This window comes from Canis lupus, chromosome 32 (assembly GCF_048164855.1).
Source record: "Canis lupus baileyi chromosome 32, mCanLup2.hap1, whole genome shotgun sequence".
Classification (NCBI taxonomy): domain Eukaryota; kingdom Metazoa; phylum Chordata; class Mammalia; order Carnivora; family Canidae; genus Canis; species Canis lupus.
In genome coordinates, this window is record NC_132869.1 from 17672471 (window position 1) to 17690930 (window position 18460).

The 18460-nt window shown below is 41.9% G+C and overlaps 1 long non-coding RNA gene across 5 annotated transcripts in view; it reads right to left on the bottom strand.

Moving 5' to 3' along the window:
• Positions 1 to 4899: 4899 nt before the first annotated feature.
• The window catches only part of LOC140622706 (uncharacterized), a 55759-nt gene continuing 42198 nt past the window's right edge, over positions 4900 to 18460 (bottom strand). For all 5 annotated transcript variants that reach the window (XR_012022395.1, XR_012022396.1, XR_012022397.1 and 2 more), the window contains 4 exons: positions 16866 to 16957; positions 16376 to 16456; positions 16166 to 16262; positions 4900 to 6967 (listed from right to left, as the gene is read on the bottom strand). This is a non-coding gene — a long non-coding RNA (uncharacterized lncRNA). The remainder of the gene's footprint in view (positions 6968 to 16165; positions 16263 to 16375; positions 16457 to 16865; positions 16958 to 18460) is intronic.

Consider the following 18460-nt stretch of genomic DNA (forward strand, 5'->3'; position numbering starts at 1 on the left):
ACAGTGGAATTGTGCATAATGAAGTACTATTTCCCAGTAGCACTGAGAGTGCTTTTTCTGCTTCTCTCCACATTCCAGTTTGTAGTTCTGCATGGACTCGTGAATTAGGTATTCACAACAGTTGCACATGGCAACCGAGGAATGTTTTGCAATATTAAATAATGCATATAGCTTTTAAATATATATATCTATATATCATGCTTGAAGTATGATACTGAGATTTTACATTAGCACCTTGAGGAATATTGAATGCTAGAATTGCAAATTTATTTTGAGAAACATCTAATAAGATTTAGCTAACTGTTCAAAAATTAAAATTAAAATTGTTAGTTTTATTTCTGATTTTATTAAAACATTTTGAAAATATACATAAAAAATAATTTTAATTTTATATTTTGACTTTGATGTTTATTTATCTTCTTATGAAAATATATTTAAATATATTTAAAATACATCTTGAATACAACTACAGTTTTAATCCTTCAGATGATCACTATGAATAGAACTCAAATTATGTGAAAAATCACATAATTAGGGATTTTTGCTCAAGTTAAGTGAAGAGAATAAATTTAATGGAATAAATATATGGTAATTTATGAATTATGTATGTCTTCATTTTATTCTCATGCAAATGTCACCAACTCATCAAGAGAGTTCTCAGATGTGTGCATTAATAATTAAATTCAGCCGTCTTTGGTATTTTGCCGATTTTCCATCATTAAAAACATAGAGCTTTATATATTTGGTATTGCCATGATGAGGGCACATTTATCAAGGTAGGAAGATAGAACTTATTTTACAGAACAGTTTGTTAGCTTGATTTATAATTTTTAAATACTTAGGCGTACGGTTTATGGGCCTCCATTCACACTGTTGCTCTGGGCCTCACAAATGTTAGGGTAAGCGTGCATTTTATAGCCTCCCAAAGCTTTCTCTTTGATGATATTGCTGCAATTGGGAGCACCTCCCTTGTATCGGGCCCTGTGCTCTCGGTGCGGTTGGACAGATGCCTAATACCCAGGCCCTGCCCTCGTGAGGCTTAAGATGTGGCAGGCGTGGCGGGAGACTGGCACATGATAAAAGTAACCACAACAGGAAAGGGGTGCACAGTAACTGGGTTGACCGGCAAAGGTGTCCCACAGCAGGTGAAACCTGAGTGAGGTTCTAAGGGGCAGAACAGCCTTTACAAGGGGAGAGAATGCATGTGAAGGAAGGAGACACAAAGGCTCTCACAGGATCTCAAGCAGCACATGCCCCAGGAAAGCCATGGCTACCGTAGACCATGCTGAGGCGCCTCTTGTGGATTCTCCAGGGATGATGGGAGCCTCTGAAGGTTTTTCAAGAAGGGAATAAAATGAACATACTTGAAGTTATAAAATAACATGAGTGGCGTTCAGTGGAAAATTGATTATGGAGAGAAGAGGTTGGAAGCAGAAAGAAAAATTAGGTATGGACAGTAATCCAGAGAAGAGCAGAAGGGCCCAGAAAGAGGATGGACTTAATGATTCTTGGCCAGAGCAAGAGAATATTGAGCGAGGAGCATGACTTGAGTGCTTCTGAATATAGCCTTTGTTTGGGGGTTTCATGAAGAAACAAACTAAGAAACGATGAGGGAAAAATGAAAATATATTCCATAATACATTGATTTTTTTTTTTTTTTGAAGTGTGCTGATGATGGAGACAAATGTTTCCATTTCTGGTGAAGGCTTGAGTGGGCCGAAGTGAGCTGTTCATGTGGGCAAACTTGACTTTTTAGTCACCAAGCAAGACTCTTTAAAAAGAAAGGGATGGGGATCCCTGGGTGGCGCGGCGGTTTGGTGCCTGCCTTTGGCCCAGGGCGCGATCCTGGAGACCCGGGATAGAGTCCCACGTCGGGCTCCCGGTGCATGGAGCCTGCTTCTCCCTCTGCCTGTGTCTCTGCCTCTCTCTCTCTCTCTGTGACTATCATAAATAAATAAAAATTAAAAAAGAAAAAAAAAAGAAAGGGATGTAAAACAACCCTCCAGCCCACAGGCCACTTACACGCTGCCACCTCCTCTTGTCTCCTTGACTGCCTCCCAGGCTGCTGGGCCCTACCACTAACAGCAGGTACAGTTCCCCTGAAAAAAACGAAATTTAGAGTGCAGTCATGCTACCACTGACATGCCTGTAAGATTAGAACTAGGTGCTGGGGAGGAGAAAGGAATGAAGGAGAGAGAGACAAAGAAGAGGAAGAGAAGGAAAGAAAGGACCACGAGAGGATGAGAGCAGGAAAGTGACAGTGATGACATATCTGGGACACACCATGAAGGTTATTCATTATTTATCTGAAATTCACTTTTCCCTGGGTGCCTCATATTCTATGCAGCAATCCCAAATATATTCCTGACAAAAGGCTGATTAATCATTTTCCACATATCATCTCATTTAAGCTCTACAAAACTCCTGCCCTTCGTTTCTAGATAGGGAAACTGAGACTCCAAGCTGCAAAAAGACTGCCCCAAATTCACCTCGCTGGTGAGGAATGGAGCCAGGCTAAGACCCCAGGCAGGGCGTAGGCCCTGGAGCCCTAGAAAAAGAAAGAAAACAAGCAAGGAAAGCAAGTCCCCCTTGGGATATGTTGAAATAATTTAACAGAAGCTTTAGCTCAAAGAAAGAGAAAGCAATTAGCAAGACCCATGGTCTCTGAAGATTGTCAACAACTACCTCATTGTTGGTGAGGAACTTCCTTTGGGGAGCTGTGTTTAAATTGTAATCCCAGATCTTTGACCGAGGAGACCCCTTCTCTACCTCCTGTTGGTGCAGTAAATTAAAAATCTTTCTATATTCTGAGAAGGGAAATGAAGCTTTTCTGGTAAATTTCATAAAAATGTGCCCTGGAGATGAAAAATTGCATTCAAACCACAGCCATCTATGTTAATTATGAGGAAGGATGGTGCGATGAGGGAAAAAAATATGAATTATGAAATATTTCTGGGTGCTGCATGCTGGGAGAGACTCTGATGAACCAGAACATAGGTGTGAGGCTGCGGGGCTGGGCTGCTGCTGGTGGGCAGTGGGCAGGTGGCAGGCAGCCAGCATGCTGAGCTTGGGCGACAAGGCCCCTGAGCACAATTTATGAGGAATAAAGGACAAGCAGTGGTTAGTCTGGAAATAAACAGGTAAGGGGAAATACAACAGCCCCCAGATTACATAAAATGCTATCAGTTCTAATTTCTAATGCCTAAAATTCTGTTACTGTGAAGGATAGACCCAGGATGATAAGTAAAGTTTTATAGGGGTAGGTTTCTACTCTGTATGGAAGATCATCTTCTAGAAACCAGAGTGGTCTAATGGTAGGATGGGTGATCCCTGGAAATAGTTCTATTGTCTTTTTTGCAAGCCTTCAAGCTACATCTGGATGCCAGGCCATCCGGGATGTTACAGGGAAGGTTTCTGAGTTGAGTGAACAGCTCAGCCAGGTACACACTTGTGTATATACACCCTCACACAAATATGCCTGTATTTAAGAGATTACGCTCTGATTGCAAATAAAACCCAAAAGAGGTGAAGTTATGTCTCAAGTCTGTCATTTTGGCACTCCAAACGCATAGGGATTTGGCACATTCACAGGTCCCCCAAGGATGATGGTGACAATAATTCTGCGACTCTCTATTCCAGACTTTAAATATATCTACTTGCAGATAATACATCATGGGCTCTCTGATATATAATCAAGATTGCCTGCTCACACTCTAATGAAACACACACACACACACACACACACACACACACACACACTTTTTCTCATCCTTAAAGAGAAAGAAAGAGCCATCCAGGTTTTCACCTTTATGAGAACAATTAGATTTTCTTCCAATCCTAGAAACCTCATTTTTGATCTGAGCATCCCATGACCAAGAAAGGATCCTCTCTCTGCGTGCTTATGGCAAACCACAAAACATCAGCCAACAGGACCACACATGCCTATATTAAATTCTCCTTCCATTAGTGGCGGGATCTATAGCACTCTCCTTGAAGGAAGAAAAAATATTAAAATGCTTCATTTCTTTCCCAGGATATATAAATTAGTATAGTTATTCTCTCAGAATCAAAACATGTTTAGATGGATTCAGGACACTCCATTTGAAATATCCGTTACCCTCAAATCAAATTTTCACTGCCGTTGAGTGGCAAGGGGCGATGCCCTGGGATCAGCGAGCTGCTAAGATTCCTTCTGCTCGAGTGTTTAATTTCATTTTACTTTCCACAAATAAGCATGCTTGGAGCCGCTGCCTTTCCTTCCTCTAGAGTAATCGAAAAATTTAATTCACATTAAGCCAGAGAGGATGGTGTTTCTCCCTAAGGTCACTCAAGGCAAACATTTTAAAGCTCTAACAGCCCATCAGTCAGAGATGCATGCCTCATCCTGTCCTGATGAGGTGCCTCCTGGAGCCAAACAAAGCCTTCTGCCCAGCTCACGCCATCCTCCGCACCCCACCCACTCGGCCCCCGGCTGAAGGTCACCCAGAGAGGCCAGTAGGTACATCTCTAGATTCAGTGCCCACTCTGATCCCTAAGATGCCTACTGTATACATCCCAGGCACCCGCTCCATTTGGAGATGCAGGAGTTTCTAGGCTTCATTTCTGCTTAAAAGATTAATGCGTGTGGGGACCAAAAGCCTCTTTGCTGCTGCAATTTGAACTGCAAGCAGCTTACCCGAGAATGAGTATTTCCAGGGCTAGGTTATGCTTCAAATCTTATCATCCCTTCCTTAAAAGCTAATAACATTTTGCACTTCTACGATGCCTTTCATCAGCCATAGGTGATACACCACACATTGCTTTAAGTCAGAGATGAGTAAATCATTAATTGATCATAATGCCCCAAATAAGCACCTTCAGATTGTCATGCATAAGGATTCAATCAAGCACAATGGCATCTATGCGTATTTCTCTTTTATTCAGGTATAAAATGTGTGCAGTGACTTAGAAACGACAAATTTCTCATGAACACAACCAAAACATAGCACCAAAATGACCTGGAACTACAAAGATGGGAGAAATTCTGCTCACGGATCTCAGAACTTTTTATCCGAAAGACTCGCAGAGCTTCCAAGGAAGAAGAAAAAGAGTAAGAATCACCTGAGTATTCTTACTCAGAAAAACACCTAAGAAGCTAGATTCCCTTTCTGTCAGCATAGAACAGCACTTCTTAGGCGCTTCTCCTTCAAAGATAATACATATCTTTTTTTCTTTTCTTTTCTTTTTTTTTTTTTTAATGGAAGAAAGGTAGTGTAGTAAAACAACGTGAGATCTTGCAACAATTCCACCTGATTCAGCTCCTGGATTTTTCTTTATTTCAATTGTGGAGTTAGAATTTCTGCTGCAAAAGGGAATCATGCAGCCACAGGGGTGGAATCAGAGTTTTCAGAGGTGAGTCCACCTGGAAAGAGGCTGGAGGGACGTTTAGAAATGTCCAGTGTGGGCAGTTATTCCCCCTGGTCTCATGTCTGACTCAGATAGAGAGAAGCTGCAAGTAGAATGATAATGCTTTACATTTGAAAACCATCTCTGCCAAATTTGAGTCAAGTAAGGTGACTTTGTTGGTTATCCTCCATCTGAGCTGGATTCATTCTCTACTATCCTCAGTTTGTGTAAACTTTGCTGCTTCAGGTGGCATCACAACAGTGGTAACAACATAGCAGACACCACAGGCCCTTCCGCATTTCACAGAAATCCCAAATCCCTCCAAATCCCTTCCTCCAAACACCCCACTGGGCATGGCTGCCATAGGCACCTTGCCCCCTCCCAGTGGCCACCATGTCCCCATGGTTCCAACTTCGGTCTGGCTCTCCAGAAGCATCAGCTACTGCTCCTCTGCTCCTCTGGGCCTCCTGCCCATCCTCACCCCCTTTTCCATTCTACTCCAGGTTGGGAGCGGGGGAAGCAGAGCAGGAGATTTCTTCTCCTCACCCATGGGCAATTCTATTACTGGACTGTAAACACCAGTGCCCTCAATCCTCAGTTTTCAGGACTTGATGGAGACCCTGGATGCTGTCATTTCCTTTGGCTTCTTGTTTACCATGGCCATGTTCACTATCACATCCCCTCTTCTAGAGTTTTGCGGCTGTTGCCTAACCTGGGTTTGGACTTTAGACGCTCCAGAATTAAGACCCCTTTATTTGCCAATGACAGAATTCCACATAATTAATTTAAACAAAAATGGAAATTTGCCATATTATATTTAATTTTTAATAGATGATCTCACTAAACTACTCAAAGACACAGAGGAGCCTCAGAAATAGACCAAAACTAGAATGTCTTTATGACTGCTTCCCTGGTTTTTCCCCTCCATGCTTTCAAATGCATCCTCATTACACTTTGTCACTGCAGCTTAGCATTCTAGGCCACCCACAGTTCCCTCTGAGGCTGGAATATCTAAGTCCCAGTTCCAGATTCCCAGGGGAACCATGTCTGACCCAGTGTGGGCCCAAATGACATCATATAATATGGTTGTCATGAGAGTCCGCAGAGTGGAGAGACAGTTTCCAGAAAAAGCAGAAACGAAGTAAGAAGCTCCTTAAGTGTATAAAACAGGTCCTCCAGTGTTGGCGTCCAACTGAATTTACGTATTTCAACTCTCTCTCCCAGCTGGTAGAGCTCCTTCTTCACATATTAAATACCATGGCATGGAGGTCATTGCTACTGGACAGATGCCAGACACTTGATCAAGGAGAAAAAGACCTTGGCCCAAGAGTCCAGTCAGTGTGGTTTTCATGAAAGAGCCCTACCCCCTTCCCCAATTCTAACAGCTCTTCCCCACATCTAGATGGTAGTTATTCCATGATGGGCTCACAGCAGGCTCACAGCAGGCTGCACAGCACTCTTTGCAGATGGCCCCACAGCACTCAGGGATCAGGCCAGTCTGCTTTGGATGTCGATTCCATCACTAACCAGCTGAGGGTTTTCAGGTCAGCCATCTGCCCTTTGTGAATCTCAGCTTCACCATCTGCAAATGGACACAGTAATACCCATTTCAAAAGGTTGAAATGAGCTAACACATGCCACACAGGTGAAACAGTGCCTGGTAAACTTTCAGTGCTCAGAAGAAGATTCCTTTCTTTACTGTTATTATTATTATTGCTGTCATTAATATTAACCTTCACAATAGAATCTACAAATGCTGTTTTAAAAGAGGCAAATGTCTAAAACTAATATAGCACTCTATGTTAACTAACTGGAATTCAAATAAATTTTAAAAAAATAAAATAGGCAAACAATTTTCAGTTGATTTCAGAACTACAGACCCTACACCATGTTCCAAAAATACTCTATAGCACATTCTAATAAAGCAAATGGCTATAAAGCAAAATGAAAGCAAATGGTAAATTTTAAGGACTTTTTGTCTTGTTTTTTTGTTTGTTTGTTTGTATTCTCTGATACCTGCACAGAATGTCATCTCTTAATCAGAACTGTAAGAATTAAATAAGAAAAAATGCATAAAGGACTAAGGACTGGGCCTAGACATCGAACATGTTTAACATGTGATGGCTGTTGCTTTATTACTATAATTAGCATGATTACGATTACTATTTTATTATTAGTCCCAAGAGGAAAATTGCTAAAATAATTATTGGCAAATCATTTAAGGTGATCATTTCACTGACTACTGTGCAAAGCCATGAAGTTTCCATTCCTGGTTAAGTTTAAAATAAACATGTATAGATATAGACATAGATATAGATACAGAAGTATATAGAAATCAATATAAAAAAACTCAAAGTAACTTTTAAAAAATATTTTTTAACTCTAAAGAGAATCATTGATTAGCACGGCAAAGAGAGGAATAGCAGTGTTTTGGTGGTTATTGCTGGATGCAGCTCCTCCTAAGCTCCACACTGCTCTCTTGCTCAGGCAGCTTCCTAGCTTCTGTTGCAAATAAGTCCCTTAAAACCTCAAGGCAAAATACACAACTTGCCTTGGCCTCAAGGCCACCACACCTTGAACAACTTATCTCGGGTGTCAGTGACCTAGATTCCCCATAACACGAAAGGGAGGAATGAATGTTGGCTTCTAAAACCTGGGATGCCTCCCTCTGCTCTGGGCTTCCACCTGGATCTCCAGGCTGATTTGGAATGGGTTCTAAGGTGATTACTGGTTAGGAATTCTGAAAGAGGAGGTAGCTAGTAGGGACACCAGTGTAAAAATAATTCCTTCTACAAGGAAAATCTAGGGGCTGGCAGCAGCCATTACAGTTCTTGGCCAGGACCTGCAAAAGATATCTTCTTTAGGCAGGCACGAGGGAAGTGCTGCCTCTCTGGTGCTGCTAGATTTGTTCTCTGTGTTTGGTATTGATTTTTCCTTCAGCAGAATAGCAAAGGCATGAGAGCATGAAGGAGAGGTGGGTTCCCTTCCCTCACCATGTGCTCCTAGTGATGAGTCAAAGCAACTCTGAGCCACTCCTTAACTTCCACATGCTAAGAGAAAGTGAGCTGGGGACTCTCCTCTAGTTAGAGATAGCTGTGATAACAGGAGCACGCTATGAGGCTCTCTGAGAGATGTGCATTCCCCTCCCTCTTATCACTCTGTCTCCAGTCACATACAGCCTGTTCAGGGTGTTAATAACCATATGACAATCATCCACATACAATTTCAGTGTGGATCAAAGCGTACTATATTTAGAGTTGATTTTCCTCCCAAAGCAGAAAGTTGTTGTCTTCTTTATTTCCTTAAGTTTCTCAAGAATTCTGCAAATTGTTAAATGTGTTTATTAAAAGATGTTTTTCACATCAGAGAGACTGATCCGTACAAAGCAAAGGTTTGGGCTGGGCAGGTCCAGTGATTCTAGCTCTTTGATGGGGAGAAATTGCTTCTGTGCAAGAACTAATACCCACCTGGTTTCAAACCTCAGCCGCTAGCAAATATGTCATAGCAAAAGACATTTCCTGTTTCTCTGACAGATTGGCCCAGGGCTGAAATTTAATCTAATATATCAAAAGTGGTAGGTGGGAGGGGGAGAGAAAGGCAGAGAAACACTGACTCCCCAGATTTTTACAGTAGCTTGAGACACTACTGTGTGTGTATTGGTTGGTGTTGATAAGCCGTAAAAGTAAACACTGAAAGATGAAACAATAAAGAACTTACACAAATCTCTACATCTGTATTTTTTAAATGATAAAATATTCACACCAAAGGATGTGGATGTTCGCATGCGAAAAAAAAAAAAAAGAATCTACACAGACTTTACATTCTTCACAAGAATTAACTCAAAATAGATCACAGATCTAAATGTAAAATGCAAAACTATGAAACTCCTAGAAGATAGAGGAGAAAATCTAGACGACCTTGAGTATGACAATGTCTTTTTAGATACAACACCAGAAGCACAATCCATAAAAGAAATAATTGATGAACTGGACGTCATTAAAATTTTAAACTTCTGCTCTGGAAAAGACACTGTGAAGAGAATGAGAAAGAAAGCCACAGACTGGGAAAAAATATTTGCAAAAGACACATCCAATAAAGCACTGGTATCCAAAATATACAAAGAACTCTTCAAACTCAACAATAAGAAAACAAAAAATCCAATTGAAAAAATAGGCAAAAGTACTAAACAGACACTTCACCAGAAAAGGTATACAGATGGCAAATAGCATATGAAGAGATGTTCCACATCCTATGGCATCAGGGAAATGCAAATTAAGCAACAATAAGTTAGCACCACACTCTAAAATCCAGAACACAAGCAACAGTAGATGCTTGTGGGAATGCAAAATGGTACAGCCTCAGTGGGACAGTTTCTTACAAAACAAAACATTTATCTAAATGAATTGAAAACATAAGTTTTCAATTTTGTCCACACAAAACCTGCACATGATGGTTTAAAGCAGCTTTATTCATAATTGCCAAAACTTGGAAGCAACCTAGAGGTCCTTCAGTAAGTGAATGGATAAATAAACTGTGAGACATCCTGACAATGGAATTTTATTTATCACTATAAAGAAATGAGCTATCAAGCCATGAAAAGACATGAAGGAACCTTAACTGCATGATACTAAGTGAAAGAAGCTGATCTGAAAAGGCTACACGCTGTATGATTCCAACTATATGACATTCTGAAAAAGGCAAAACTATGGAAACTATAAAAAGATCAGTGGACACCAGTGGTTAGGGAGAAGGGAGGGATGAATAGATGGAGCAGAGAAGATTTTTAGGGCAGTGAAACTATTCTGTATGATTCTGTAAAACTGGATGCATATCATTACATTGTCCAAACCCTTAGAATGCACAACACCAAGAATTAATCTGAGATAAACTATGGTCTTTGAGTGATTATGATGCATCGATGCCAGCACGTCTGTTATAACAAACATCCCACTCTCCCGTGGGATGTTGATGACAGGGGAGGCTATGCATGTGTGGGGACAGGGGGCACATGGGAATCTCTGTATGTTTTTCTCACTTTTGCTGTGAAGCTAATACTGTGAACTCCATTCAAAAGGGAAAAAAAGATGATGTGACATTATGATGAAGTCCCCTTCCATAGGAGGGACAAAGAAAGATGAAAAGAAGTGGAAGACTCACCAGTCAGATTTTAAAATGCAACTTGTTGCTGTTATAGAGCTGTAATAACACAAACCCATTGCACAAACCCTTGTATTTTTTGGTTGGCCCCATGTTGCCATTTCTTCATTGTTCCTTTTTCTTTCTGCTCTTGCCTTCTGCTCCTGCCTATTCCCTCTTTGCTTCATTTTCCGGTTTGTACTTGTTTCCTGCTGAGGGGACACATCTGCATTCCAAATCCCCAAAACCTTTCTAGTTGGCTGCCCTTCAGGCCCTGATTTCTGGACTCTACACCCCTCTTACCATACTATAATTAGGAAGCTTAGTCATTTTTCTCTGACTCTGAGGCAGGCACCCCACCACTTGGATAGGGTGGAATGACACCAGAGCCAGCATCCTTACTAAAGCCAGGAAACATTCTTTACATACACACAAATCATCAGAGAGCATTCCAGAAAAAAAAAAATAGCAATTTTCTCAAATAATATCTACCCTGCACTTGTCTTTAAATATGGCTACCATCCATAGATTGATTTCCCTAATTAATTGTGTAAATCTTATTGAGGCACTGAGGACATGGTTGCTAACCTCAGGGAGTAGAGGACTATCTTTTAAGATAGACTTACATGCAAATAATTACAGTCTGATGTGCTTAGTTCAACTTTGGAGGATTATTCAGAGAAGGATGATTATGGAGAACATAATCAACATTGCACAGAAGCAATAAAAAAAGAGAGAAAGGCTTCCCAGAGGAGGGGACATTGAAGAGAAATTTAAAAGGAAACACAAGTATTTTCCAGGCCACTGGGGCAGGGCAAATACAGTTCAGCTGAGAATACAGCCAAGGTTCCAAAGCAAGAAAGCACATGCAGTGCTAGGAAAGGTACCAGTATTTCTGAAGCAAGGAGGCAGGAGAGAGGGTGGCAGAGGATGAGGCTGAGTAGGGAGGGGTCAGATAAGGAAAGGCCTTTGAGTCATGCTAAGGAAATTGGCCATCACTCTGGAAGAAGCCTTTCAAGGATGTAAGCAGGAGGTTCCACACAAGCAACTAGAGGAAGGGACACTAGGAGGCCACCTCAAAAAGCCAAACAAGGGACAAGTGAACAGCAAGTGAGGGAAAGCAAGAAGCTAAGACACACCAAGGAATCTGGCTCAGAGGGCTAATTATGTGGCTGAGATTTTCACTAAGATCTAGACTACAGGGGCAGAGAGAATGTGGACTTCATAAGGAGATGAGAGATGCCCATTGCTGGCATAGGGACATACTCATTAGATGAAGGAGTAAGTGTTGAATGAGTGAAATGTCAAGAGCAACAGTTTGGTTAAAAACACTGCTCCTCTGTAGTGTTGTGTCTGTATGGCCTGAATGTAGGAACACCCCAATTTGCAGAATCAATAGACTGATAGCCAACCACCAATGTTATATCTCAATCCCAGGTACCATCGTTATCTCAGAACTCAACCTCTTCTCCCTCTCCACTATCAAAAGTCACGGCCTCATCCTCAGCTTGAGCAGGAGGCCATAACCACTGCAGCTCACAGGACTCCACGTCAGGTCTGAGAACCATGTGCAAGAAGTGCCTTCTCTCTCTCAGGGCCTCACTTTTATTAAAGAAACAATAATGCCCACCTCTCCCACTGCACACCCTCACTTTAGGGGCATCTTGAGGAGGTTAAGTTATCTTATACAGTTGGCCACATCGTGTGCTGTAAAAGTAACTGTGTTGATAAAAGCCCACTTATGAGATGCTACCCTCTAAGAACTTAGCCTTATATTCCAAATGAGGTTGGTGAAACTCATTCCTTAATGTCTTTTTCTTGCTAGAAGTGCATAATCTCAGCTTTTCTCTCCAAACCGCTTCTCGTATATGCCACGATGGCCAATACTTAAGGCTGCTGTTGTTAGAAATTGGTAACAATTGTTGAGCACTTGTTCTCGGCAAGCACTACGTTGACATACCCTATTTCATACCACCCTTACAACAGCATCACAGCAACATTAAATATCTCCACCTTTCAATTGAGGAAATGGAACCTCCAAACTGTTAAGTAAAATGCTGATGGTCCCACACAACGTAAATAGAGCAGCCCGGATTTACACCAGGTTGTCTAAATCTCCCAGCCGTGAAGCTACAGTTGAGTCAGCTATTTCAGAACTGCCCAAGGAAAAGAATGTCACTTCACTGGGGAAAGCCTAAAGGCATGTGCTAAGTTGTCCTATTCCCTGCAGCTGCCTGAAGTCTCCCTGCTTAGAAATGCATAGAACATTGAAGCAGAGAGGCAGAGTTTCAAAGAGCCTTCAGATGTGCCATGTACCTTTTAGACAAGTGCAGTTTTACTTTTAATACAATAACAAGGACCCCTTCATCTAGAACTTTCTCCAGGGCTCACATTTCAAAGTGTGTGCATGCATGCACGTGAGCGTGTGTGTGTGTGTGTGTGTGTGTGTGTGTGTGTGCACGTGCTCGCATGGGTACACCCACGTGATGCAATACCACTCCCAAGTTTTTATCTGCAATGAGCTGCCATTAAATGCAAGCTGACAGGAGAGGAAAGGAGGCATAATCACTAGCTATCTATGCAATTTTTAAACTGCTCAAATGGGGCCATCATCTGAACTGAGATTAATCCTGGCACCCAAAAGCTACAAAGGAAAGTTTCTTTCCTCAGGAGACACCTTAATCGAGACCCTGACCAATGTCAGATAGAAATCTCCCCAGAATATTAGAAAACCATCGCAGTGTGAAGCCTCGATTTGGCCAAATGCAGGGCCCCTCTATTCCCAGGCCCCATTTTGAAAACTGGCATTTGTCTTCTGATTTTCTTTCCCTTTCAATTTGTTTTCCTGTCAAAGGGATCTCTCCCCCTTCTCCTACTCTACAGCACCACCTGATTGAATTCCGTTCAGGGCTCCTGGTGGTCCTGTTCTCCATGCCGACTTGATGGAGCCCTTTTGGCTGTTTCATACCATCCATCTCTCTGGGCAACTGAAATTGTGCTGCAAAATGTAGCGCTACTTCGTGGGACCTCATTAACACCAGCTCCAAGGGAATGGACTTCAACAGAGGAGGCATTAAGCATCTAAACAGCACACTGAGACAGCAAAGACGTCAAGAGCATGGCAGACAAGTGATAGAAATCGAGTCACTGATATAAAAAGCTGGGCAGAACACAGAGGGCCAAGGGAAGCTTTTCAATTTATATTTCACGTTGATATCACATTGGTTCCCACACAGCAAGGATAGGTGCTGAAAATAGAGAGATGGCAGAGAGTTTGTGTGCCTCCTGAGGTCCCTCGGTTCACCTGAGCTTAAGCCAAAAATAATATCATAAAACTAATTTAGCCATCACACCAATAGGGCTCCTCAGCCATGAGGCAGACTGGATAATTATATGTTTCCTGCAATTTCTGACACTCGGCTAGTTTCAGCAAATGGCACTTCTAAATATATATTGCTTTGTCACAGCTACCTGTCTACCTCAGTTTTTCTTCAAGGAAAAGAAGCAGAACAGAAAGTTAATTATGAAGATGGGGAATCCAAGACCCCAAAGTCAAATGCCCTTGGTGATCAAGGACACAAGGTAATCAAGCCACAGGCTCTTAAAGTCCATGCAGGCAGTAGCAGAGCAGTTGCTTCACCCCTGGAACTACCCCTGGAGATTGGACTGAAGATCCCCTGCAGTTCTGTCCTGTGTGATCATTGGTGCTGTGTCAGCCACTACCTTGTCCTATCCAATTGTTTGTGTTTCTCTATTATTTGTATGAAGCCAGAAAGATTTCCCCGACCTTTTTTGTTGCCTGTCTATCGGTTCCCCTGAGTCCTTATGGAAAGATACCCAATTTTCTCAAGTGTCTTCCAAAATAAATTTTGATTTACACATCTATTCACACACACCACAAACAACTAACAGAGGCCAACAGTTCTCATTTGGCAGAAGGTGATGTGGCTAAGATAAGGGCAGGGCTAAACCTTGGATGACAAAGTCTCTGGCCAGTCTCTGGTCTTCCCTACTCAAAGATGGATGACCAGCAGAGTTTGCCCCACCTTCCACACTAAACAAAAGCAGGTTACACAGAACCACAGAGGAAAACAAGCAATGGGAGAATTTAACATTATTTTCCTGTCCAATGACCTAAGTAGAAAAAAATGTGTTAGGGGCACCAGGATGGCTCAGTGGTTGAGCATCTGCCTTTGGCTCAGGTCGTGATCCTGGGTCCTGAGATTGAGGTCCGCATTGGGCTCCACATGAGAGGCCTGTTTCTCCCTCTGCCTGTGTCTCTGCCTCTCTCTCTGTGTCTTTCATGAATAAATAAATAAAATCTTAAAAAAAAGAAAAAAATGTGTGATGAACTATGCTTCTAAATTATAGGTGACCCATAAATGACATTAACTGAGAACTAATATGCTAACTGCTGTTCTAGGGTGCTAATTTCTTAATTCATCAATCCATTGCAGCAACTCTATGAAGAAGGAAATGGTATTAGCCTCGTTGTGTAGTTGGGAAAACTAAGATACAGAGAAGTTAAACTGCCTGAGGTCAAACAGCTGGTGAATGGAAGAGGCAGGATTTGAACCTCGACATTCAGATGTCAAGACCTGTACACTTACCACTACTACTGTGAAGACTTATTATTATGCCCTTAGGAAACAATGACAAAAAACACAATATAATGTGGAAAGCATCCCCAGGAGTGCATAAGGCCTGTCTATATCCGGAATGTGTGTGTTGCTCCTCAGGTTTCTGTATATTAATTAGGGAAAGAAGAGTAATGAGCACAGCTACAGCAAGCAGAGGCAGAATGGCTCTGGGTCCAGGCTGAAAGAGGACTTTGGAGAAGAAGAGTTACTTGAGGAGAAACACTTGGAAGAATAAGGATCTGGGACAGTGGAACCAGCCTACAGTGGTGTAAAGTCGTATAGTTGTCACAGAACCTATGGTGGGATGAAGATTTAAGTTTGAATCCTGACTCATGCATGGACTAGTTTTACAAGCTTACTTTTTTGGTTTTATTGCTATGTCACACACCATCCTAAAACTTCATAATATCAATGATGTTTACACTGCTTGTGAATCTGCAATTAGGTCAGGACTTAGCAGGATCAGCTTGTCTCTGCTATGCCACCATAAACTGGGGTGGCTTGACATTGGGGGCTGGAATCATTGGAAGGCTTAGCACTTGGTGTAGGCTGTTGGCTGGGACCTTAGCCAGAGCCATTGAACAGAATGTCCACATGTGACCTCTCCACATACCCTGAGCTTCCTCACAACATGGTTATGCGCTCCGGTGGTAAGTATTCCTAAAGAAAGAGAAAGAGCTAGATATAACAATGTCACCTTTTATTAAAACAACCTGAGAAGTCATGTAGCATCACCTTTACAACATTCTACCTCTTGAGGCAATCACAAAATCCTGCCAAGTTTATAGGGGAGAAAAAAATGGACTTCCCCTCTGGGTAGGAGAGAGGCAAGACTCTGGATGAGCCACGCAGCAGGAAATATTGCTAAGACCATCTTTTGAAACTATAATCTGCCAAAGTCACTTGATTCTTTCGAGCCTCAGTTTCTTTATCCGAAGACCTAGTATAACAACATTTCACAGAGTTCTCATAAAGACTATAGATAATGGAGGTTATATGCTTACATGCAGTAGATGTTCAATACCAATTTCAGTCCAGGATGGAGGTCGAATGTGGGACAGCAGAAATGATCTCTTCCTCCTTAGATAGCTGTTGATTCACCTGTACCAGGACAAGGAACAAAGCTTGTTAGAAATAGAATAAGACTAAATACCAAACCATACATCCGTCAGGCTCTTCCTAATTATTCGGGGAACATCTCACAAGGATCTCACCTTCAGGAGGTATCAGCTCAGTTCTGGAATGAAGACAGTTCCTTGCTCCCAATTCCGTGCATTGATGTCAGGGCCTTTAGGCTGAATATAAACAATAGGCAACTAAATATGACTAGTTAAATAATGGGATTTAGAAGGAATCTTGATCTCATTTTTGGGTGTTTACTAATGTGAGGAGGAAAACTCTTTACAAATGTTCTGACAGAAGGACAAACTTCTGGTATTATTCCTAGAATCCAAAATTCTCCCTAAATAAGTTTTGAGCCTGGGATATTCATAATGGTTCACAGTAAACCAGTTTAAAATATTTAAAATATAAAAATGTGATCAGATTCACAATTTTCAAATGAGACAACCCATGGATTTTTAGACAAGTCCACAGTCTTTGGGGGTAACCCCATGAGTTACCGGTAGGGTGCTGAGGCAGTCCTAGACAAGGCCTCCCAAATGATTCAGTGGATGTGGCAAAGCTACATTTCGGGGAAATTACCTCATTTTTAGCCCAAGTCCATGGTGCAGTTTCAGGAGAGGCTCCCTCTGTGGAGCAGCAGTTTGATCACTGATTCCAACTTCCCACTCCTTCTACAAGGGTTGAGGAAGAAAAGCAAAACAAATGGGTTAAAATGCACTCTGTCTCAAGATACTATTTGTGAGGGGCCCCCCACAAAGAAGTTCTTCAAAAGGAAGAGATGAAAGGGGGTCCAGCTTTCTGCTGGCATTTGAGCTGGCATTTGCAGCATTACCGTATGACTTTGAGCAGGCCTGAGAAGCTCTTTGATTGCCAAAGAACAGTTGCACCTCTGTCAGAGCGGCCCTCATGACTCATGTGGCTCAGCAGCAAAGGAGGGATAAGAGCAGATGTGAGGGGGAAGATCACAGCAGAGGGAAAATAACTTGAATACAAACCAAAAGGCAAGGGGGCAGGGGTTGGGGAGAGAACACAAAAGAAGGAGGAACGGGAAGAAAAGAGGAAAAGAAAGAAGGATTTGCTATACTATGGCAGAGCACCTGTTGTCTTTAGAGACAACAGCACACCCAGGAGGGAATGAATTGTTCCTTCTTGATCATGAAATCGAACACTAATGCCCAGAAAATGTCTCAGTGGCAGCACACACCTACTTTCTCTGTTGACTTCACACGGGAGAAGCTTGATCTATGTTGGAGAGCGTGGAGAACTTATGAACGTGTTTTTCTTTAAAATATCAACACTTTAATGGCACCTACTGTGTGCCAGGTATTCTGTTAAACTCTTTTTAATCTTCTCAACAATCTAAGAGACAAATAAGGAAACTGACATCCTTGTCTCTTTCAGGTAATCCTGGTTCTCACCACCTTCATCCCACACCACCACATTAGCAATTATTATTTTTTTAGTGTTCACTGTATATCAGGTGGTTCTTACATCATCTTACATACTTTGTCCCGTCAGTCCTTCCACCGTCTTTATGATATGGGCACTATTTTTATTTCCATTTTTCAATGTAATGTATATATCGTTTTAAAATGACTTAGAAAGGTTATCATACATAAAGTGACAAAGCTATCGAGTGGCAGATCCAAGGAAAAGACCCAGTTCAGCCTATCCTCAAAGCCAGGGCCCAAACCAGCATGACACACTCATTAGGCAATAAACACTCCTTGTTATTTCTCATGCATTAAGCATTGTGAGAGACTCTGCTCCCAAGGAATTCACTCAGAACCATCATGTTCCATGCTATTTCCACTCTCTGGTGGGCGCCTTACAAGAAGCCAGGCACTGAGTCATAGAACAGTAGAGCTTCCCCTCACCACTCCACCCCCATCATACCCACACAGAAATCAAGGTCCGTGGTGTCAAAATCAGGATTCAGATCTTATGACTTCAGTCTACCACCCTCTTTCAGGAAATCCCTGGCTCAGAAAAATGGGTCTATATTAATCATGTCAAATTTTGCTGGATGAGTTTCCATCTTAACCAGACAACAAAGCACAGGACACAGGACTAGAATGTAAATTTCACATCCACTTTCATTGTTATCATGATCAGACACCTTCTTCTGTCCCATTTTCTGAGTAGTGTGAAAAGAGAGTCTGATTTTTTCCTCT